The sequence below is a fragment of the Elephantulus edwardii genome, unplaced genomic scaffold (assembly GCF_000299155.1).
Source record: "Elephantulus edwardii isolate Elephantulus edwardi_28Jun2011 unplaced genomic scaffold, EleEdw1.0 scaffold00002, whole genome shotgun sequence".
NCBI classification, from domain to species: Eukaryota; Metazoa; Chordata; class Mammalia; order Macroscelidea; family Macroscelididae; genus Elephantulus; species Elephantulus edwardii.
Genome location: NW_006399752.1, coordinates 24,498,330 through 24,523,697, shown reverse-complemented (window position 1 = coordinate 24,523,697; position 25,368 = coordinate 24,498,330). Strand labels below are relative to the sequence as shown.

General features: G+C 40.5%; 1 pseudogene; it reads right to left on the bottom strand.

The window, feature by feature from the left end:
- Positions 1-4,894: 4,894 nt before the first annotated feature.
- The window catches only part of LOC102843024, a 35,702-nt pseudogene continuing 15,228 nt past the window's right edge, over positions 4,895-25,368 (bottom strand).

Here is a 25,368-nt window from a genome sequence, read left to right as displayed (position 1 = left end):
AGGATGAAAGAAGAATTGATGACTTTGAGTTATGGCATTGGAGAAGAAAATACCCCATGAACTGCCAAAAGAGCAAAAACTGACATGTCTTGGAAAAAGTGCACCCAGAGTGCTCCTTGGAGGCAAGGATGGCAAAGCTTCATTTCTATAATTTGGACAAGGACATGTTGTTAGGAAGGGCTGTTCCTTACAAACATGGAGGCTTGGTGAAAGGGAGGAAGGTCTTAAGGAGATGGACTGACACAATGACTGCAGGAATGGGCTCAAGTGTGTCAGATGATGATGATGGCACAGGACAGGGCAGGTTTGAGGTCTGGTGTTCACAGTCTATGACTCACTCAATTCAATGGCATTCAACAATAACAACCTATAGAGAGAGAAAAAAAAATAATAGCAAACACAAAGATTAGAGAGGTGGTTACTTTGAAGGAGAGGGACAGGTCTCTCCCTCAAAGGCACACACAGGGTGATGTTCTAGTTCTTATTGTTTCATGTTAGTACAGAGGGCTGTTTCATTTCTCTCTTGCTCTATCTCTCTACATGTATATGTACATCTAAATGTGTGTGTGTGTGCAGGCACACATGCACATGTGAGCACTATATGTATACACCTACTCCCTTACAGGCATGTGCTACATCGTAACAACACATTAACAATAAAGGGGATTTTCATTGTTACTGTAAGTCCCTACTCTCATCAGTGTCTCCTTCTGAGCCGCACTGTGACCCACTGTGGAGTCCATGCCTTCTCCAGCAACACCTTGAGGCTTGAAGCCTTGGCTCAGCTTGAGCATTCAGTCTTTCTCTGAGCACCTTCTCCTCGCTTAAATCAACCACTGTGACTACGAAGATCCATTAAATTATCCTTTTCTTTGTACAAGGACTCACCTGGAGGATTTCTCTAAGACACCACTGATAGAAAGTAAACTCAGCAGTCATATGTCTCTGGGAAGGAAGTGCCAACTGAACGGCAGGCCACCTAGGATGGCCGAAGGGGCCTGAGCCTCCCCGGCACCCCCGCTAGGGTTGGTAATTCACAGTGTACCACATTCCCCCACAGATATCCTCCTGCACTAGACCACACAGATCAGTCACCATACACACTCTGGCAGTAACAAAAACTGCATGTAACACTTGAAAACGAAACTACACTATTTGAAATATCATTGTAATAATGGCAGCTCTGACTGTCAGACATTTGAAGGTTCACAGTAAATAAGCACAGAATTTTAGCCCTATAGTTATACTGATTACATATAAACTGGGCTTATGAAAAAAAAATTCTATTATAACTAACTGTAGAGATAGTTTCTTTAAAAACAATAATTTCTGCTGAATATTACACAAAAAAGTCATTTTTGTGTTACCTCGTTTGACAGTGTCACCAGTACAGTTAGACTGCCACATCCTCCTTAGCGAGGTCGCTGGGTCTCTCCAGCTTCACCTCAATGCTCACCAAAAGCTCAGCAGGTTTATCCCATTATCTTATTGGTACCTAAACTCACTTCCCCAAACCATCCTTTTCTTAGTTGCTATAGAATTATCTCAGTTCCACTCATCTCTCCCACACCTAGATTCACAACCTCTATCTTTTTCACCCCTTTTAAGAGGCAGTTCTGAACTGTTTTTCTGTCTTGCCTTCTGTGTGTTCAAAGATCCCTGATTTGGGCACCACATTTTTAATTTAGGAAGAATGAGAGTCCTTAAGGATTTAATCTAATCTAGAAGTGTTTATTCTAGATGTTCCTTCTATGCTGTAGTTGGAAATGAAAGCCTTGTGATAAAGAAATTATTTCAAAAACTAATGTATTCAGCAAATAGTATTCTTACTTCAGTCCTTCCTCCGGGTTTAGTAGTCATTTGTGGGAAGAGCATGTAAAAACTGTAACCACTGTCCTGGATAAATGAATGTAGGTAATGTGATTTTCTTCAAAAATGTTTCAAACAATCTACAAAATAACACATAGTACATCTCCATTTTCATTTTAATGAGCCTATTTTCATTTGATCACAAAAAAATACACTAAAGTCAAAAGTTAATTTGGAGCAAAATGACAAGAAAAATAAGGAAAACTTTAGGAAAGTGGTGGTGCGGTCATGAGAAGAATCGCTCAAGTCAGCCTTTCAGAGAGAAGAGGCTGTGTTTCCGTTACCACAGGACTGAGTCATGACTTGAATGGGAGAGTTCTGAATTCTGCAAGAAATGGAGAAATTAAAATAAAAGAAAATAAATTTAAAAAAAAAGAAATGGAGAAATTGAGAGTCAAGTCTGGAATATAAGACATACGAAAGTGACTTCAAAATGGGAAGGAACATAAATCTGACTGAGGGACCTATTTGAAGAAACATTCTGGAGAAAAAGCATCCAAGTTTGCCAATTCCTTCAATTTGATAAAGTTCTAGCTATATGGTAATAGGGGAGAAAACACAATACATCCTTTACTCATCACTTCAAATCAGGGCTGAGATAGGACAATAAATACGCACAGTTTAAGTAGCAAGTGTAATATAACAAATATCCAAAATTTACATACAAACAAGCCTTGAGAACTCATTGATTTGAGCTCTTGGGCGGGTAGGGGTGAAAGTGTGAAGCTGTTCTAGATTCCAACAAAGTGTTTCCCCTCCCTGAAAATCTCTAGTAGCATAGTGATTTAATTGCTTAGTTGCTAACCGAAATAAATGTCAAGAGTGCAAACCCACAGGTTCCACAGGATACTGAAGACACAGTCGGCTTGCATAAAGATTATCTATTGGTGATGGTGTTTGGTATGTCAACCAATAGCTGATCCTCTAGTGGGTTTTCAGAAGCAGCAAATTGCATGGGAGGAAAATAACCATCTTTCTCCTGGGGAGCAGCTGGTGGGTTCAAACCACATACCTTTTTGTTGGCAGCACAATTTCTTACCCCTAAGCCACCAGAGCTCCCTAAAGCAGGTAGAGATTTAGGGAACTGATAAAGATTTAGAACCTTAAACTCAATAGGCCAATTCCACTTTATCCTATAGGGTCACTAAAACACTATGAGAAGAAATCAACTTGGTTGTGGTGGCTTTACTATATAGCAAATGTCAAAAGTTCTTTGTTCTACCAGTTCGTGGAGAATGCATGAAGAAATGAGACTCCTGGTTTTTATCAATGAGGCTTCTTTATATTTAAAATGTAATGAAGGATCCTGTGACAACTTCATAAGTAAGATGAATGCATTATTTCTCTTTTACTACCTGAGAGTTACTTTAAAAAAATTTCTATTACAAAACTTGCTCCTTTGCAGTAAGAATCAATTAATCTAATTTACCTCGGGTTTCTTTATTAAAGGGGAAAAAAGACTTTGTGTTTTCTTTTCATCTAATAACAGTATAAAAAGCATTTGCTGTATAGCGGTAACTCATGGTTGCTGTGATACTAAATGCCATAATGGTTACCCATGGCGGACAGTGTTTGGTGGAGCTCCCCGATTAAAACAAGCTTGGAAGCAGGAGTGGCATCCGCTTCTGAAATAGCTTGCCTCTGGAAACTCTATGAACTTGGAGAAAGATTAAAGTTATACAAGTGTTTAGGTCTTTCATTCATATGATTCAACGGCACTTAACAACAACTGTTCTTTCCACCCTTATTCCAGGAGTACTAGTTTTTAAAATACTCATATATAGATGGACAAAATGCTCTACAAACAATGGTTTATCTGTTTGTCTTAAAGCATTAAATATTAATGAAAAACAACAGAACATAATATGGAAAGGAATCTTTTTTCTGGTCCATTCTTTCACCCTATATGTGAATACATTTTCAATAGATTTCAACTTGTGAACTTCATGGTTGGAAATTATCCAGCCTTTTGCCAGTATTGCCTAAAAAACAAGAGAATGGCAGATAGAAAGCAGTAAATTATTATTACCCACCCCATCATCACCACCACCACCTACCTCCCTTTCAGGATTTCTTTATCTCTTATCTAAAGTCCCAGCTTAACCTTTGTGTGAATTTCACAGCATCCTGTGCCCTCTTTTCTAAAAGCTCACGACACCGTGATGCCGTTCTGTTTCTTCCACAGCTCCTAAGTGGTGTAGCTGGACTTTCTCATCCCTGAGGAACACACACTCTTGCCACCCTAACACACTGCCTCTTGTTTTACCCTGAAACCATCTCACCTTCTGTTGGCAGTCTAATCTGGAAGGACTATGCAAATAGATAAACTGTTTCCTACCTTCTACAGTTAATACAAATGATCTGCACAGTATCTCACTTCTCACTTGACACTCTGACTATATTCAGTAGTGGCACATTTCACAACTTAATGAACACCTTACATCTTCTGAGAAACGACGTATACACATGACTGTGGGTTGCTTTCCACAGACCACACATTCCCCCCCCCCCCCCCCGCAGGAGGGTTAGTTTTCAGTACAGGGGTAGATGGGAAGCCTCAAAGATTCATATTTCACATCTGAACCTACAGGCCTGTTGCCTCCTTAAAAGTAACCTACAGCCTAGTATTTGGTTATATGGGTAAGTAACAGGCTCTGAGCATCCAAGTACCACTGTGTGGGGTTTGGGTGTTTTGTTTTGTTTTGATTTGGTTTGGTTTGGTTTTGCTGATGGGGTTTGTTTGTTTGTTTGTATGTTTTGCTTTTTTACTATAGCAGTCTTGTATTTGAAACTCAAGAAGAAAACTGCCTTTCAAAACAGCTAAATATGCAGGTCCCAAAAGTGAAAGGTTTTTTAAACTGCCACACTCACACCGATGCCCATTCATCTCTCCTTCAGCATCCCAAAGATTAGCACATGTTCTGCTTAGCTAGATAATAAAGTGGCAAACACGCAATACCACTGACATCACAGGACAGTTGCCTATAAAACTAGACTTCCGACGCTGGGCTCCAACTTTGTCCTCTCAGAGATCGTCATCCTTGTCCAGGAGAGCAGTTGTCTGTACAACCTCTAAATCACACTCATATTGTGCTGCCAAAGCTGGGTCCATGAAAATTTCTCAAGGGCAAGAGCAGGCATGGCAACAGACTCCAAGTTAGGGTCTCCAATTAGCTTTTCAGCAAGCCAAAGGGAAGACTTTACAAAGTTGTAGTTACTTTTGGCAGAAATATCATAGCACTGAAGATTCTTCTTTCGGTGGAAAATGATGGATTTTGCCTTAACTTTTTTGTCCTTAATGTGTGTTTTGTTGCCATACACACAGTGGGGATGTTTTCACATATTTGAGCCAGATCCCTATGCCAGTTAGGCCTCCGTTCTTGTAGCTAACTTTCCTCTCAATGTTACATCAAACATTGTAATGACACTCTGGGCTTGGGTAGAATAGCCATCCCTCAGTTTCCCCAATTTTTCCTAGCCAGCTGTATCCCACACATTTTATTTAATCGATCCTCTGTTGGTGTAGAAAATTAGGGGATGGACCTCCACACCCAAGGTGGCTACATACTTCTCAAATTCACCAGTCAGATGATGTTTCACAAACGTTGCTTTTCCAGTACCACCATCACCCTCCAACATGAGCTTGGAGTTCTCCTTGGGCGGCCATCGTGATGGTTCTTCCAGAAGTGTCTCTGGGCCCCATCTGACTGAGGGATGGAAAGATGGTGGAAGCACAATTCAAATGCAGACCCACCATGTGCTTTTACAGTATGACCAACCAGTGTTCCACTAACTTCCATTTCCCACGTTATTGTTCCCCTCTCAGGACATATTTCCATAGGGTGTGAGGGGGGGAGGGAAGAGGAGACAGAGATAGACACATAGATCGATATTTGACTGATTATCATACATGCACCTTGACATTAGCAAAGCACTAGACAGTCAAAGCCATTCTAAGCAAGATGGGAGCTCCCAAAACAGTACTAATTCAGTCTGATGGATTCAAAACTGACCGGGTGACCACAAGGCCACTAATGTGACAGGAGCCACATTAGTTTCGAAGAAGACCCTTGGCACAGCAGAGCTCTTTAAATTTGTCCTTAGTCAATGTTTCCATCAAAATTTGTTTACAGAATTCATAAATAATCCACAGCTGAAACGAGACCATTAATTAACTGAAAGAATGGAAATTTTTAGATTGAAACAGGCTGAAATCACTCCATAGCTGACCTAAACAAAGAAAAACCACAACCAAAAGAAAATCCAAAACAGACATGACATTCTAACTTTAATTGTGAAGAATATATATCTCATAAATCTTAGGATGTTGTCATCACCTACCCCACACACCTTCTCATCTGGTCAACCGGGTCCATTTATTCCTGGTGAGTTCCAGAGACCTCCACTCCAGGGTCCATCTGGGTGGGGCTTCCGGTCACTGCGACTTCAGTTCTAGAATTTCCTTCTACCGTATGGGCTCCAGTTGCTGCCTTGGCCCCCACTCCAATTCATTTGATGAGTCTAATTCACTCTCCTACGTCAATTCTTTGCATTAGCTTCCCTAACTGAAGAGGAAAGGAGGATGCGTTTAAAGCAACTCATATTTTCAAGTCTATGATTCTGACTGAACATGAATTCAGTGCAAGTTCACAGTGTGCCAGAATAGCTAAATTAGGGATTTAATTTTGGTCTGCACTAGCATGCTGCTATTGTTGTTGTTAAGTGCCGTCAAGTCATAGACGACCCATAGCGACCCTATGAACGGAAGTCTTGAACTCAAACTACCCTAATAAACTCCTTAATTGTGAGTATGTTTCTGTGAAGTATGTGTAGCTATTACAACAGATTTCAGACCCAGTAAGCAGAAGAATTGGTGCTGGAATTAATAGAAAGAGGTATGGGAGCATATCTGACCTCATGGGAATTGATTTTGTATTGTGGATGCTGTGGTTGGGGGTAGTTTTCCATTGTAGAGTTAGTACAAGTCAGACTCAGTCATCTACACACTCCTTGTTCTTTTTACAAGCTGTTCCAGTCATCTCTGAAATACTGTAGTCATGTTCAAGTGCTATGTTTTCAAAGAGACAGTGAGAAAAGAAGAAAACGTCCAGGAGGAAGTGACAGAACTCTTGACACCAGATAATATAAGAATTAAATTGTTGCCTTCATTCGGTTCCAACTCCATGTGTACTCCAAGTAAAACTGTACCATAGAGTTGTCAGGGCTGTGACCTATCAAAGGCAGATCACCAGGCCTTGTTTTCCAAAGTACCTCTGGGTGAATCTGAATTTCTAACTTTTCTCTAGTAGTTAATCATTTGTCCCACCTTGGGACCTCCACTGTAAGAATGGTGATCTGAAAAACAAAGATGTGAAGGGTGAGATCTACATGCACTGAAAAGTTCTTATCTGAATGACGACCTACAGGTCATCATCAGAAGCAGTGAATAGTCTGCAGGAACACTGAGGGGAAATGGGTTGGTCTGTTTCTGTTCTGACTAGTGGCCTTGCACTTCCAGTTTTGGTATCTAACCCTAGGAGGCCTACTTTGATGGCCTCCTTTAAGTTCTAAAAGCTCATGATTCCCTTGTCTTTACATTCACTCCAAGCTCAGGGGGGGAAAGAAGGCATGATCCTGCCTAGCTTGAGGCCTGAAAGATTTCTGCTTCCTTATCTTTCACATAGGCCCTATCTCGAGAACCAAATGAATCAAACTAATGAGTGAAACCACCCTTTGTGCTTCAGTAAGTACAAAATACAAATATTTCTGAATAGAAGGTTTTTCTGTTCAAATGAAATTTTGTTGTGGACAAAAAGCAGGCAGTCCTAAGCTTAAGGGACAACCTTGAATTTTTATCGCCTTTTCCATGCCAACCTCAAAAGAAGGACAACTCTGTTCTACAAAGTGTTTAGGAGCAGTGACAAAAACATCTTTTAAGCATTATCTGTCTATATATTTTATTAATAATCTCTCTTTCACACATGGCTTTAGCATAAAATCAATCTATGCAAGGCAGACAACAAAATGATTCAAACCCAGAAATACTGGTTGCAAAGATACAAATAACGCAAGCTGCCAATGGCTACTGAAGAAAACCTCCTTGTACTGGTACAAAGTACGTGGGAGTGTGCTCTGCTTCTCTGTTGTAATGTGGGCAGCATTTCTCCAGCCTCCCAAAGGAAGGGGCCTAGCAACCTACAGCTCTTATCTGTGCATGATGAATGTTACTGATATGAGAACCTAGCAGTGGGAGGAAAGTGAGTCTCCCACAGGCCTCTCTCGCCTCCCACTGCCTGCAAAATGCCATCCCAGAAAGTCATTCTCCCATTTGTCACAGGGGCAAAGGGGTGAGGTTTAAAGAAAGCTTTTTTAAAGATAGTGTTTTTTTTTAAATCTCCACTTTGTCCTTGATAAAAACATCATTACTACTTTTAAAACTACAAATAAGGGAGATTGTCCTTTTAAATCCTGTGAAAAGAAAATAATAGATGTATATAAAATTAGCAGTTAAATTACAAGAGGGTGATAATTATTCACTTGTCTTCTGCTTTACTGAGATTTTCTGTTCAGGAACATCCACTGTGGAATGGAATAAGAAGGGGACTTCAAGTCTGAGGCCTACTTTTAGATTCTGTCCCAGCACTTGTCCTAGATGGAAGTCCTCTGGCAAATTATTTCACCTCTGCTGAGTCTTCTTTCCCTCAAGTTGAAAATGGAGCAACCGAGTATGATAATCTGTGGTCCAGAGCGGTGACAGGGGCCCAGGCAACATTAATGTTCGAAGAATAAGTGAATAAACTGTCTTTTATCTAGAATCAGAACAACTTGTTCAAAACGTTCAAGTCTTTCCTTCAGCCACAATGATAACACTGTAATCTTGAGTTCCTCCTAATGCGATCAATATCATCTTGCATTTATGTCTAGGGAGAGAGATCTTTTATTATCTTGGAAATTGGAATTGGCAAAGCAAGTTGTTTCTTCCTGAAGAGCAACACTTAGTTTTACAATCCAGGAATGTATGTAAAATAAATCTGGTAAGCTATCAGTGGTGATACATAACAAATTGGGCTAAAAATATTTGAACTTCAGGCTAAAACTGAACACTCAGCCTGTCAGTTTGTCACACTGGGGTGGCTTGTATGTTGCTGTGATACTGGATTTAAGTTACTGATATTTCAAATAACAGCAGGGTCACCAACAAGTTGACAGGTTTTAGTGGGGACTTTCAGGCTTAGATGGGCCAGGAAGAAGAACATAGTGATTTACTTCTGAAAAATACCCGTGGCTTGTGAAAACCTTAGCAGCAGAACACTGAAACAGTACAATGAAAACCTTAAAGTTAGCAGCAGAACCCTGAAATAGTGCCAGAAGATGAGCCCCTCAGGTTGTAAAGGACTCGGAATATGACTGGGGAAGAGTTACCTCGTCAAAGCAAAGTCTACCTCTAGGACGTGAATGGAGCAAGGCTTTTAAGACCCTTATTAGTAGATGTGACATAATTAAAAATGAGAAGAAACAGCTGTAAACATCTATTAACAATCAGAATATGGAGAGTTTGAAGAATGAGTTATTGAAAATTGGAAGTTTTCAAAGACTAAATGGAATGCTTGAAGTTTGATGCCCTAGGCATTAATGAGCTGAGATGGTCTAGTATTGGCTATTCCGTATTGGTTAATTGTATTGTTTACTAGGCTAGGAATAACAAATCATCATATTTACCATCAAAAAAGAACATTTCAAGATCTACCCTGAAATACGATGCTGTCAGTGACAGGCTAATATCCATATTCCCATAAGAAAGATACATTAGTAAAACTATTATTCAAATTTACTCACAAACCACTAATGTCAAAGGTGAAAAAAATAGAGGATTCTCTAACAATGTCTCAGTCTGAAACTGATTAAACATGCAAACAGAATGCACTGATAGTTAATGATGACTGGAATGTAAAAGTAAAAAACAAAGGCAATCAGAAATGGGAAAACATGACCTTAGTAACCAAAATGACATGGGAAATCGACTGCATGAAAGAATTCTGCATGAGAGATCTCTTTATTCAACAACATCAACAGCAACTCTCCATCAATGGATGGAACACAAAGGAATCAAATCCACTACATCTGTGGAAACATGATGAGAAGCTCAGTATCATCTGTCAAAACAAGGTCAGTAGCAGACTACAGAGCAGATCCATCAATTTCTCATATGTAAGTTCAAGTTAAAGCTCCAACAAGTAAAACAAATCCATAAGAACTAAAGTATCACTTTAACTGCAGTCACAACTCACTGCAGTCAGGCTAGAAGCAACTCATAGCTGACCCTCCAGTGGTTTATGGAAGCTGTTAATCACACAGGAGGAAACTGCCTATATTGCTTCTGAAGAACCACTGGTGGATTCTAAATGTCTGAGATCAGCAGTGTAACCTCTCTACGAACTATGCCACAAGAGCTCCCTAACTATGTTTTTCTGTTATTTACTGTTGAGTCACCTGTGACCTATAGTGACCCTATGTACAGCAGTTCTGAACCCTGCCCTGTCCTGAGCTAGTCTCACTAATTCTGACACACCAACACTCCCATTTCACCAGTCACTGTATCAATCCATCTCATCTGAGTTCTTCCTCTCCTGTATTGTCCTTCTCTAAGAACTTGTCTCTCCTGGCCACATGCTCAAAGTAGGTTGAGACGGAGCTTCAAAATCCTAGCCTTCAAGGACAGACTTGGGTTCACCCTCTCTAAGACTCTATTTTCTTGGCAGTCCATGGTATGTTCAAGACTCTTCTCCAGCACCACAACTCAAAGGCATTGATTCTTCTTCTGTCATCCTTAGTAGTCACTGTCCAGTTCTCTGATGCATAATAAGTAATTGTGAAAACCATGGCCTGGATTAAGCCTAACTATATCCAGAGTGTTTTTAGAAACTATCTCAAGAAGAGACTTGGCCCACTGAATACTATCACCAAAGACCAGATGATGTGGGATAATATCAAGGTCATTATACACAAAGAAAGAAAAAAGAAACCAAACCAAAGCCCTGACCATTGAGTCAATTCTGACTCATAGGGTAAAAATGAAGAGATCATTACAAAAGAAAGAACAGATGAAAACGGATGTCCTCAGAGACTGTGAAACTTGGTCTTGAATGTAGAGTAGTCAAAGCAAAAGGAAGATTCAAATTCAAGAGCTAACCAGAAGATTTCAAAGAGTAGCTTAACAAGACAAAATAAAGTATTAAAATGAAAATCCAAAAAGTTAAAGTTAGAAGATGATAGAGAAGAAGATGTTTGTCATTTTGCAAGCTGAAAAAACTTAAGAAAAATTCAAGCTTTGAGTTGTAATATTGGAAGAAGACTCATTAACTTACAACACTGCAGAAAAACGAAGATGAAGTAACTTTCTTTTCAGGAAGTGAAGAAGACTTGAATATCTTACTGTCAAAGATTAAAAAACATAGGCTTCATTCAATATAGGCTATACCTCGATATGATACAAAAATCTTCAGAACTGAACAAAGAAGCAACATCATGATGAAGAGGAAAACAGATTTCACTTCACTTGAATACACAATGTCCATGGAAGCAACAGAAAAGAACTAAAAAATATGTAGTCCAAAAGGTCTTTTTTGGTAGTAAATCTGCCACACAAAAAAAAATCTTTTTAGAACATTAAAAATATATTTAAAGTTTCATTCTGGAGACTAAGATGCTTTTGACCAAAACCAGGCTATTTCCAATTGCTTTCTATGCATGTGAAAGCTGGACAATGACTCAGGAAGACTGAAGACATTAACTTAAAATTATCCTGCTGTGGAAGCATATAGTCTATACTAGGGACTGTCAAAAGAATGAACAAATATGTCCTGGAAGAAGTAAATCCACAGTGCTCCTTAGAAGCCAGGATGGCACACAGTCTCATACTTTAAAGACATATTATCAGGAAGGACTAGTTCTTAGAAAAGGACATTATTTTTGGTAGAGGGTCAGTGAAAGAGAGAAGACCCTCAGAGACAGACCAACATACTCATGCTATGTGCCCCTGAGTTAGAACTGATTCATAGGTGACCCTCCATTGGGTTTTTCTGAGGCTCACGTGGACTAGTGGTAAAAAGCTGTGCTGCAATTCTGAAAGCACACAGTTCAAAACCACCAGCTGCTTCTCGGAAGAAAGATGGGTAATCTCCTATCAAGGGATTAAACTGCCTCTGAAAACCTGTCAGAAGGCCAGCTATGGGTCGATTCTGACTGGATGGTACACAACAACAACAGCAACAAACAGCACAGGAGGAAACTGCCCATCTTTCTCCCTCTGAGCAGCTAGTGGATGCAAATCACCTGCCTTTGGGTTGGCAGCTCAACTCCTTACCTACTAGGCCACCAGAGTTCTCTGCCATCAGAGTTCTACTGATATAGAGACTGCAGACAATGACCAAGCATAACAATGACTGAGAGAATAATAGAAGACTTGGCAGTGTTTGCCCTGTTGTACTTAGAGTATCAGAGTTGGAATTTACTTGATGGTCCCTAACCACAGCAACAACAAAAACACGTTACACACATACACACACAGTGTCACACTGCATTTCCCTATCTTATTTCCCTGTTAGAGGGAAAAGGAGTTCTGGTAGCACAGGGGTTTAAGTACTCATGTGCTAACATAATGGTTGGTAGTTTAAACTGATTTGCCACTCTGTGGAAGAAAGATGAGACAGTTGGCTCCTCACAGCTCGCAGCTTCCAAAGCCTAAGAAACAGTTCTACGTACTATAGGGTTGTCAAGAGTCTAATTTACTCCAAAACAATGGATTTGGGCCTTTGTTTTGTTTTAGTTATAGGAAAATGGGTTGAGTGAATTTCAGACTTTATTCTATGACTCACTATGCTTAGCACTAGGTAAGGAGTTGCACTGCCAATTCTAAGATACATGGTTTAATCCCACCAGCAGCTCCACTGGTGAAAGATGGGCAATCTCCTCCACTTCAATTTAAAAGGCTCTGAAAACATGCTGAAGGGTTAGTTATAAGTTGGTTCCAACTGAAAGGCACATACAAACAATAACAGTCAGCAACAGACTACGTGAGTCTCTCCATGGGAAGGCAGTACAGAAGGAATGCAATCTAACTTGTCTTTCTTCTGGGCTCAGGGCTGGCAATTCCAAGATCCTGTATCACAGAGGACCTAAGAGAGAACTCCATGTACACTTGAGAGTTGCCCGCTCTCTCCCCTACTCAGACCTGGTGAGCCTTCCCCTACATTCAGGAAGCAATGACTTCTACCAATGGCAGGAGATGTGCTTAATTAAGACATTATTTTCTTCCTTCTCTCCACTTTCTCTCCAAACTCCCTAAAGCAACCAGTACACGTGATCAAGTGATGCACATGAACATTAATCTCCCATGAGACACCCTTCTGCCACTCTAGTGACCTACATTCTCAGGCTTTGGACAGCCATGTAAACACCACTAACGTCTTGACACCCAGAAATAACATGCCTCAAATGAAGGGGGAAAGTTGCATTAATTAATTTTTAATCTCTCCACTAGCTCTGTAAGACCTATGTACACAAGCCTTTAAAATCTGATTCCAGATGCAGTCTTTTCATTTGAACCCTCGATTGTTTAGAAGCAGATTTTTATATTTCTAAAAAAAGTTTCAGCATTCTTTTTGAGACTTATTAACACAAAAGAAACTAAAAAGAAAGAAATGATTTCCACATATACTCTACACTTACAGAATGATACATTTCAAGAAATTCACTAAGAGGAAAAGGAAATTCTTCTAAAGTAGATTTTAATTGTTCTATTCCTTTTCCATTTTGAATAGCAATTTTGGAAACTGGCATTTGCAAAGGCTTTTATGAAGACTTGTATGTCTATCAAATAGGCTGTAGTATTTTTGGCCATATTTGTGGCCTGCAGGCAGCTGTCTAAACTCTATAAACAGAAGGACAATAAAGAAATTCTTGGTCCCTAGAACTACAGAAATGGCAAGGGTCTTATCTCAAGGCAGGCGCTGAAATAATTTTAATTATGTTAGACAAAGGATAACCAGGATGCAGGAAAACCCAACTTCTCAACCCTTCGAGAGTAGTTATGACCAATGGGAGTGTTATTTTAATCAAATCCATTTAAACTGTGGTTTCAATGACTAAATAGCACGACTCAATTTAATAAGATTGTTATACAAAAAAGTACAGGTTTTCCCCTTTTGATATAACCTGATTACATAGTCTTCAAATTCTGATGAGTATGTGCTTCATAATTTAGAAAAAAAAAAAAAGACCTCAATACCTCGAAAGAACTGAATTACTGAGACCCTACTCAGAATTGTACCCTTTAAGAATTGAGAAGATTCTAAAAAAAAAAAAAAAAATAAAATAAAAAATAATTTAGAAGATTCTGTGTAAATTTGGGGGGGGGGGGGGGGATTTCCCTTGTGCTCTTACTGCTCCTCCTTGTTTTTTATCTCTAGACTCTCACTGCTTGCCCAGATTACTTCATTCTTAAAACCTAGCTATTCACTTGTCTTCTTGAAACACTACACTTTTGGAGAGAAATCAAAGGAATGATTTCTTTATCTGTACCTAATGCTATTAACAAGCATGGTCTCCACAGATAAGAATCTGCAGATGGAGAGGAGAAACCATGGTTTCCAGGGTATGCAGTAACATTTTCTATTTTGCCTCTGACCAAAGTGGCTTTCACTGACTCTAATTACCTCTTAATGTGAGCATATGCCATTCATCATACCTGCATGTAACATCTGTAGACGGTCTACTATAACCTGAGACTCATGACAGATTTATTAGAGTTATTGTACAAGTAACTATACATATAACTGTTGTTGTTGTCTGTCTACAAGTTGATCCTTTAGAAGAATTTAAAATCTGAGGCACTTGAAATGTATAAATAAAGCACTCTGAAAGCAGAGCCTTAACTCCATTTTAAATTCTTGACATGAATCTAGAATCTATGGTACTTCCTGGCAGATATATATGGTAAAAAATAACAGCTGATATCTATTCTGATAGCCTTCTATCAGCATTGGGAAAAGAGATTCAAATTTAAGTTTCTGTAGTTGTTGTTGTGTACCTTTGAGTCAGAATCAACCCACAGCTGATGGTTTTCAGAGATATAGAATTGCATGGGAGGAGATTGCCCAGCCTTTTCCTATGGAGCAGATGGCTGATTCAAACCTTATGCCTTTGGGATTGCAGCATAGCTTTTTTTACCACTAGGCCACCAGAGCTCCCTAGAGCTTTTTAAAAAAGTTAATTCCCTTAAGGCTGTTTAGTGTCTCACAGATCCTTAGCTACTTGACTAAAGTGCTGTGGTTAAGGCAGTCAGTGGCTAACCAAAAGGTTGGTAGTTTAAACCCACCAGACATTCTGTGGGATGAAGATGAGGCAGTCTGCTCCTACAAAGATGTACAGTCTTGAAAACTCTATTAGGCAGGAACACTACTCTGTCCATATGGGAAAGAATAAAACCCGATGGGTTGTTTCACAGTGCTTGCTTGTCTGTTTCAAACTAGCTGTTTGGGGTCCTATCTTACCACATCCTCTCCAACATTTATTACTTGTTGTCCTGTTAAACTTTGCCACTGCTACTGGAGTGAGATGGTACTTCATTGTGGTTTTGATTTGCATCTCTCTTACTGCCAGTGATTTTAACCATTTCTTCATGTGGATGTCTGTTGGCCATTAGAATATCTTCCTCTGAGAAAATTCTTTCCACGATTTTTTCCCATTTTGTAATTGGGTTATCAGTCTTCTTCTTGTGGAGGAACATGAGTATTCTGTAAACTTTCACTATGAGATCCTTGTCTGAGATGGTATTGCCAAATGTTTATTCCCAATCGGTGGGTTTTCTTTTCACCTTGTTGGGAAAAGTGTTTGATGCATACAGGGATTTAATCTTTAGAAGGCCTCATTCAGCAAATTTTTTCTCTTCAGATTGTGTAATTCTGGCTATATTTGGCAGTCTCTTTACACTGTAGACTAGGCCTTCTTAGCTTGATCCCTTTTTGTCTCTTATGAAGTTTATGGTTTTGGGCTTTACTCCCAAGTCTCTGATCCATCTTGAGTTGATTTTTGGATGTAGCAAGATAGGAATACCTATACATTGTTGGTGGGATTGTAAAATGATACAACCACTCTGGAAGGCATTTTGGTGCATCCTCAAAAAGCAGAAAATAGAAATTCAATATGACCTAGCTATTCAACTGCTTGGAATACACCCTGAGAAAATGAGAACTGAGGCACAGAGACTTGCACACCAATGTTCATAGCAGTGTTATTCATCATCACAAGAACTTTGAAACAGCTTAAATGTCCAACCACAATTGAATGGATTGAGAAATTATGGTACATTCACATGATGGGATACAACGCAGCATGCAGGAGCAATGATTTTGTACATTACTACCTAACTTGGAAGGGTCTGGAGAGCATTATGCTAAGTAAACGGACTCAGTCTCATAAAGACAAATATTGTGTAGGACCATTATTGTAGAATGTGTATGAGGATCCAAGGGAGGGGGAGGGTTGAAGCAGAGGGGTAAAGATGAGGGAGGGGGAGTGGTAATAACAGGGTCGCATAGTTTGATGGGGGGCAGTGAAGGAAATGGAAAAGATCTGGTGTTGAAAGCAATGTATTTAAACTTTGTAAATAAACCAGTATAAAATTTTTTTTAAAAAATTTGTTGCTTGGGAGGATGTAAGTAGAGTCCATTAGAGGCAGCTCAGATTCACTCAGTCCAGAAGTATTGCCCACCGTGTTTTCATCTTCTAATTTTGAATTTTTTCACAAATACGCAACACAGTTGAGGTAGTAAGTCATACTTATTACATTTTCCTTCAACTTATACTGCTGCCATTGCTAGGTTCTTGGAAGTACAAGAGATAAGGACCTAGCTATAAGGGTCTCTAATCCATAGCTGGGCTTTACGGTGGCAGGTCTACTCTGTTCTTCAGGGCACTATGCGTTAGAATTGACTTGACAGCAATGTGCTTTGTCGGTCCTTGTTTACCTGACACTCGGGAGATACTAGGAATCCAGATGAACTGATTTATCTCCTCCAGAAACTAGGCCTTCCCCTCCTTGTGGTTGTAGGATTTACCTCTGTCTGAATAGGACAGGGCAGGGGAAGTCAGGCAGGCCAGAGCAACAGTGGGCATTTCCTGGATGGCAAAATCCTATGCTACACCACTTTGCAGTGTGCCTGGTCTGGCCCAGAAGGACCAGGTAGTGATCTACCATGGGGAGAGCTGTTGCCTGGTCTCCATGACTCAAACCCAATCTCACAGAGATTCTAAAACAGCTCCCTGGGCTAGAGCTTTTTAGTCTCCCTAATCCCGTTGGTTTGCATAAGCTAGAACCAACGGCTAGCTGACCCTCCAGCAGATTTCCAGAGGCAGTGAATCTCATGGGAGGAGCATGCACACCTTCCCCCCCCCCCCCACCAGGCAACTGCTGGTTTTAAACCAGGCGCCTTTTGATTTTTCAGTGTAGTTCAGAGGGAGAGTATATCACAGACTTCTATGGATGCTGAAGGCAGGTGTGCAGTAAAAGGTCACGGCTGTTCCTAATTGTTCTAGAACACTACTTCAGGGAGTATACATCTTCAAGTTAAAACTGTAAAATGAATGCTTCTGGTTTAGGTGGAAGAACTTTTTTACAGAAACTGAAAATGACAAATAACCCTGAGTTCTTGGATGATGAGGTAAGTAGCAGCCTTTAAGTGGACCAGGAAGCTAGGAACACAAAAAAACTCAACTGAAAAATTATACCCAACAAAACTGAGAACAACTGAAAAATTATACCCAAAGCCATGCTATGTATGAGGTAGAGCTGCTTGGGATAGAAAAGGATCCCATGATGAGTGAGTGAGATGCAAGTACATACAGCCTTTCAGTGGATAACTCAGTGTATTCAGTGAGCAAAGGAGAAATGCAGGCAGAGAAGGATCAGGAAGGAAACAGAAGACTCAGCAAACATCTGCAGAAAGAAATGAACACTTGCTCCCTTCATCTGCCCCTTCCAACAATGAATTTTTCATATAGACCAACCTTTAGTTTGAGGTTTTGAAACTCCTTCTGCAGCACTCAATCAAAACCAATTCTAATAGCTATGTATTCGCCTATCATATTTAGTTTTATCTCAACAGCCCAGTTATAATCTACTAGGTACCAAAGAAATGCTCAGGGAATAAAAGAATGAGTTGTTAGAACAGTGACTATACTTCAAAGGAGGTGGGAAGTACTAGAGCCATGGTGAGCAGAAACACCTGACAGTGGAGGACAGAACAGCAACAACGAACAGACTAAAGAGCACCAAGGTGGAATGCACCTTGGTCAGAAGACTATCATCTGGACTGTCTACCCCTTACCAACTCCCAAAAGCTCATTGGTTACAGGACAGATGGTGAATTCTAGTCCTAGAGTCAGTAAACTAATTTTTTTAAGGAAACAAGTTTGTATTAATTTTCTACTCTTTCCTTTCCCAGAGTTATGTTAAAACAAGAGGTTACCTGCAACCAATTTATTCTTTTAAACAGAATGTACAAAGGCTTTATTTAACTATGAAAATACAAACATCGACTATTATACCCTAAAACCACAAACTAAACTGATCGCCAGAGTCAATTCTGACATACACCTTCTTCTCTTCCAAAAACTACTGGTGGTTGCTAATAATAAGTTCTCACGTATATTTTATTAAAAAGTTTTCCTTCCCCATCAGATGAAGCAAAAAGATATTATAGTATCAGCAAAAACATATATTCCGATATTATTAAAGTTGAGTTTACAGCAAGGGAAAGGGTGAAAATTGCAGGTTTACCTGTGTCACTTAAGAAATTCCTATTTCACATACTAGCTCCATTTCCACCCCAACCTCTCTCTCAGAAACTTATGGCCTCAGAGTCATAATTCAAAGCAGAATGTGAATCGTGTCCTAAGTTCCAATGAGAAAACCATTTGTGTTCACAGATCACATGCTCTCAGAGCAAAACTGGTCAACTTACTTTTTCCACGACTAGATCAGCATTCTGTGTCTTCAAAGAACTGTAGAAAGGGGAGAGAGAAAAAAAAAAAGGAATGAAAAGTCAAAAGAGAAACAAGTCTTCTTTGCTTGTAATCTACCCGGAAAGGGCCAGTCTAGAATTTCCATTTGTTACAGACAATCAATTTACTCACAAAATTTTTCACATTAATACAATCATCGTTAAGTCACAGCTGCCACAAGCACCTGCCTCAAATTGAAATAATCTGGCCTCGTATCATCAAAGGGGGCCAGTAAGACAGTAAACTTTCTGGACACAGGAAAAGATTAGGATGAGACTCTTGTGTGTAAAGATGTGTACACACACTCTCACACACATACACATACACTATTTCCTTCTTCATAGTATATACAGCCATCCATACATGGGACAAAAGAATCTACCAGGGTTTTATTAAACTTAAGTCTAAACTTAACTCTCCATAAGCTCCTTCCCAGATTGGCTCCACCTCCTGTCTGACTGTGGGTGGGCTTCTTAGGATCACCCCTGTTTTCCATCAGCTGAGGTTCTCCACTACAGGAGGCTTGCCCGACCCACCAGCCTGAACCAATTTGTGCATAGAGTATCAGTCAGAATATCACCTCAGACTATTGCACCAAACTTTGGTAGGACTGTGTGCTGATTCTGAGGGTACCTACGCCCAGTTCTAGCAGACTGTTAGGAGAGTCTGTTCCTTGGAGAGATATCATGCTTGGAAAGGTGGAGGGATGGTGAAAGAGAGGAAGACCCTCAACCAGACAGACTGACACAGTGACTGCAGGAATGGCTCAAGTATGTCAGGGATGGTGAGGATGGCACAGGATAAGACATAGTTCAGATCTCTTGTTGATAGGGTCACAATGAGTCAAACTTGACTTGACAGCATTTAACAACAGCAATAATGCTCAGTTCACAGGACTCTAAAATGCCAGCATGGACAGCAGATTCCCAGTAGGCTCATGCACACTCTGCTTACCGCCGTACCTCATTTTACTATTTGTCATTGCAGCCATTTGCATAGAGCGTCAGCTTTAATAAGCTCTCCAAAAAGAACAATAAAACTGGTTCTGTGAAATTATGTTGGCAATATGCTAAGCAGAAGGTAAATAGTTTTAGTTGGGGAAACTGGAGACAAGTAGAAACAATTTTTCCTCTCTTAGTGAAGACTCTTGGGCTCTTCCAATACATTTTTTAGCATCCCTCTTCCTGGTCCATAGTTTAAAACATCCTCATCATAGATTACTTACTCTTCCCATCAAAAGAAATAAACCGTAAAAGAGAATCCACATGTCACAAACACAAAAGAGAATTTTTATGCTGCTTGAAAAGATGAGAAATTAACAGTAACATCTTTGTTTTGTTTAATCAAAGATGACTCTAAATGAAGGGGAAAACTGGCCATGTGGAAGAGAATTAGAACTTTATATGCTGTCCAGTGCAGATGGTACTGGAATCATGAACTGACTCCAGACAAAGAAAAGAACCACCACATGGGGTTGGAGGGAAAGAATGTGCCAACAGCCATGTCCCCATAGCTCATCCCTTAGAAAACCATGGCCCACCATCTCCTTTGTCTTTCTGAGATATATAGTATCTCGTCCTGGCAAGACACCACCAGTAACTATATGCCTTTTCTTCTGACTAAGCCATGGGCATTTAGATAAAGATGAGTTATACAAAACAGAATTTCCTCATGTTATCAGAAAGGGCTAGTGCTTGGAAAAGGACACCAGGCCTGGAAAAGCAGAGTCAGCACAAGAGAGTAAAATTTTCAATGGAATGGACTGACACAGTGAGCAACATACCTAAAAGTCTTCACTAAGAAAAATTGTTTCTACCTGCTGTGTAAGCTCAGCAGAGATGTGAGGGAGGCGCGGAGGAGAGCGTGAGGGTGGCGCAGAGGAGAGCGTGAGGGTGGCACTGAACTAGGCAAGATTCCAGTGTGTTGTACACAGAGCCACTCTGAGTCAGATTAGATTCAATGGCATCTACCAACAACAAGGTTGTGTGTCATCTGCATAACACAGGTAACTGATGAGTCTCCCTCCAATCCTGATGCCACACTTCTCTTCATAGAGTCCAGCTTCTCAGATAATTTGCTGTCATACAGACTGCATACAGATTGAAGAGAGTGAGAATGTCAAAAAAGCAAAAGTTCTTTCCACTGGACCAATAGGCAGTCACGATGGATGGAGAGGAGACTGAAACTCTCAACAGTTTCATCTTACTTGGATTCACAATTAACACCCTTGGTACCAGCAGTCATGAAATAAGGAGATGCACTGCACTGGGGAAATCTGCAGTTAGGGACGTCGTGAAATTATTGAGGATTACTGATGTCAGTTTGAGGACCAAGGTGCATCTGATTCAGGCATGGTCTTTCCAGTTACTTGCTATACTCTGAGAGCTAGACAGTGAATAAGGATAACAGCAGAAGAATTGATGCAATTGTTCTGTGGTATTGGAGAAGAGCACTGAATAAACTATAGACAGCCAAGAGAACAAATTGATATGTCTTGGAAAGGGTGCACACAGTGTGCTCATTGGAGGCAATAATGACAAGGTTCAACCTACTTTGGGCATGTTGCTAAGAAGGGTGGAGGAACAGCAGAGAGGAAGACCCTCAACCAGGTGCACTGACATAGTGGCTGCTACAATGGGCTCTTATGTGTCAGGAAGTGTGAGGATGGCGCAGGATGTAACATATTTCAGATCTTTTGTTCATAGGGTCACCATGAGTCATACTTGACTCAACGGCACCTAACAACAACAAGAAATTTCAAATTCCCTTCTTATAACTGGAAAAGAGAAACTCACTACCATGAGATGCTTTCACCACTGGGAGCATGTAAAGTAGAAACATGGCTTCCACTTTTGAGTGGTCCTATCTACCTTCTGGAGAAGAATACTAAAGAATCCATATCAAAAGAACAAAGAGATATGTCCTGGAGAAGGTGCAGCCAGAGTGCTGCATACTTTAGACATGTTGCTAGGAAAGGCAGTTCCCTGGAAAGATACCATGCTTGAAAGATGGAAGACAGCAAAGGATAGGAAGATCCTCAACTAGGCAGACTGGCACCATGAATGCAGCAATGGGCTTGGGTGTGTCAGAGACTGTGAGGTTGGCACAGGATAAGAGAGGGCTTAGATCTGTAGTTCTTAGGCTCACGATGAGTTGCACTCAACCCAAAGGCCCCTAACAACAGCAACAACAATTGGTTTAGAGTGTTGTCATTCTGATTCCACATCACGACAAGGAATTCTTTTTCTGCAAGGTGAAGGAGTACTTCATCTGCCATGAGAATAACACTTGGAAAAGCAGTACTCTTTTCTAAGTGATGGGGAAATGTAATAAAACCCTTTTTCTCTGGAGGATGAGGGCTTCCATAGACACAGCACAACTGCAAGGACACAGTGTGTCCATTTCCCAAAGGACTCTGAAAGAACTTGCCTCCACTCCAGGGCACTTAAGCAATTGGTAGTAAAGAGAAAATGGAAAACTCATTTGGAACTGCTGGCTCACCATTTCAAAAGGAGTTTTATCCAGCCATGCATTCATACGTAAAGTATCATCCAATTTACTTTTCAGTCTTACTAAACAGATGGAGTTAATTAACAAAGACAATACATATACAATGCACCGCCCTGCAGCCCTGAACCAAACCGAAGAAAGGATGCCACAGTTAACTTCAAAGACTCCCTGCAAACACACATGGCTGGGGATATTTTTAGGCACCAGCTCCATTGTTTAGAGGAACATGAAGATGGATGAAATACCTAAAAGTGAAAATCACACAGTAACACCATCAAGAATGAAGAGTGGCATTTGTTTTTAAAACTTGTTATACCTTTCTTAAATACAGTCTGTGCTTTTGAAAAGCTGACAATAAATAAAGCCTGCCCATTAAATATTGAAGTAAATAAAATAGAAACACTTTTTAATTTAAATACCATTTTGTGAAGTCCATTTTTTAAAAAAAACTTTTCCCTCTAATTTTTTATTCTAAATATATAATTTTTTAAATAACAAAGTTTTATGTTTCCAAGACATAAGGCAATGTAGATCCTTTTCTTTCTCATATGCATATGTGGGGTATACACACATCTATCTGTAGATACACAGACATTTAAAACAGTAAGCACTTGCAGGCTTGTGGTATTAGTGCATCTTCCACGCCTTTGTCTTTTCTGCGAAGGTAGTGCTGTTTGGTTTGACAAATATGACTGAAGTGACACAGACACCCCACTGGAAAAGGCAGATGGTTGAGAAATACTGTAAATGTATGGGTGACTACAGAAAGGGAGCCAAAGTACGCGGTCCTAAACAAACTAACCACTTTTTATTCTCAACTGTTTATATCACATCAAACCTTCCAGCTTCAGAAGAATATACACACATTCCAAAAATAAAATAAAGAAGCCTTCAACTTTGAACTCTCTCTTGATATATGCACACAGCCATTCCCAACACTCATCTACTCCTACATACCTAAGGGGCATCTCCCTGGGGAACTACTCAGGAAGCCTGGGAAGTGACAGAGCAGAAGAGGGAAGATCCTGTGCTCATTCAAGTGGGTCATATCACGTGATGTGAGAATGGCAAGAAGCTATGGAGTGTGACAGAGTAAAGAGGTAAGTAAGAGGATGATGGGAGATTGATGGGAAGAAAGGTAGAACACTTAGGCAGAGACCAAATCATGAGGAATGATGCATGCAAGCTAAGAAGTTTGTCAGTGCTAGGGACTCACTTCTGTCTCACATCACTTACTACTTTCTCAAGTGGCATGCATCCCAGGAAGGGGAAAAGACAGAGATTGTGCCCCAGTACGGTCTTGGCACTGAACCAAGTATTGTCACTATTCTAATCCATCACTCCTGCAGCGTCGGTATATTTTTTTTCCCTAATTGATCTTCAAGAAGCCCTGGTGGCACAAAGGTTACGTGTTCTATTCAATGAAAGGTTGGTGGTTCAAGCCCACTCAATGGCGCCACATAAGGAAAACCTGGCAATCTGCTTTTATAAAGATTACAGCCTAAAATACCCTACGGAGCAATTCTACTCTGTCATACGGAGTCACCACAGTTAAAACTGACTCAGGGGCACCTAAGAACAAATGAGTTTTCAGGGCCCGCCCAGCTCAAAAACAGCCTTCCATTCTTTTCCTTCTACCTCATTTCATACAGAACTGAACTTCCCGTGTTCTCACAGAACTTTAGACAGAAACCACATCACAATCTCCCTGTTGTTGGCCTGTTAGCTAATCAGTGGCCAGGATGGCACTTCATGGAGCATCACCAGCACCCAGTAGGGTGACTAAACACAGCAAGGGCTTGACTCATCTTTGCTGAGGAAGGCTGAGGGAGTGAGGAGGGGTGCTGACAGAGTAACCACTGAAGAACTGGCAGATGAAAGAGAACAAAATTGAGGAAATCAAATCTATATCACTTCCCCTGCATGCATGAGTAGAATGTGTGTATACATAAATTCAGCACATGCCCATATCCATACACATGCTATAAATAACCAGAAGCTGACCTCCTTCCTAAATTTAGTCCTGTGCCTTTAGCTACAGACAAATGATGAGGATCTAGCCTGGAGCCATTCTGCTATTGCTTTAAATATCAGCCGAAAATAAGGAATTTCTTTTTCTTTTTAAAAGCATGGTTGAACATCTGAGACTCAATAGGCCAGAGTCATAATCAAGTCTCACATGTGATGAAGCCTGAAGAACCACGTGGAAGACACGATGTAAATCGTGGTTCGGCTTTTTTTGCTTGATTATTTTAAGAAATGGAAAATTGAGAAAGAATGAGGTCTACTTTTCCCTTGCCACAGTATCTTCTCTATTCCCAATTCAACCCTTTTTTACTACTTGCAAAATGATATAAAATATTCATTGGCCTGCCAGAAAACATCTGCACTCTACCAGACACATCGTCACAGAATCACAACTGAACGGCTCCTTTCTGCTCTGACGATCACAGCTCTATTCACTCACAGCTAAAGTGGGAACCTCACTACTATACGTGCTGTGATGTCAGTGGCAACCGAGGGGGGAAAAAATAGCCATTTGCAAGCAACTTCCTAATCAAGGGTGTGAACAGGGACAGTGTTCCTGTGGCTATTCTTAACTTAGGGTCTCAGGCACAAAAGAGTTCCAGGCAGGGCCAGACTCTTACTATCATTCCAGAGAAAGCCGAGACACACAGAGCACACAGAAGCTCCTGAATCCTCTGAGATGCGCAGCCCTGGCTCTCTGCCTGAAGCCTAGCACAGGCTCACTCTCACAATGGACTCCCCTGGCCTATGCAGCTGCAGACAGATACATACAGTGTGGGGGGAGATGCCATACTCAGGGTGGTCACAGTCTCCTCTGTACCTAACAGCTGGGTAGGCCCCAGGGACAGGCACCCAGACCAGACAAGGCCCTCTGCTGTGGGGTGTTCCTCAATGCCTCTT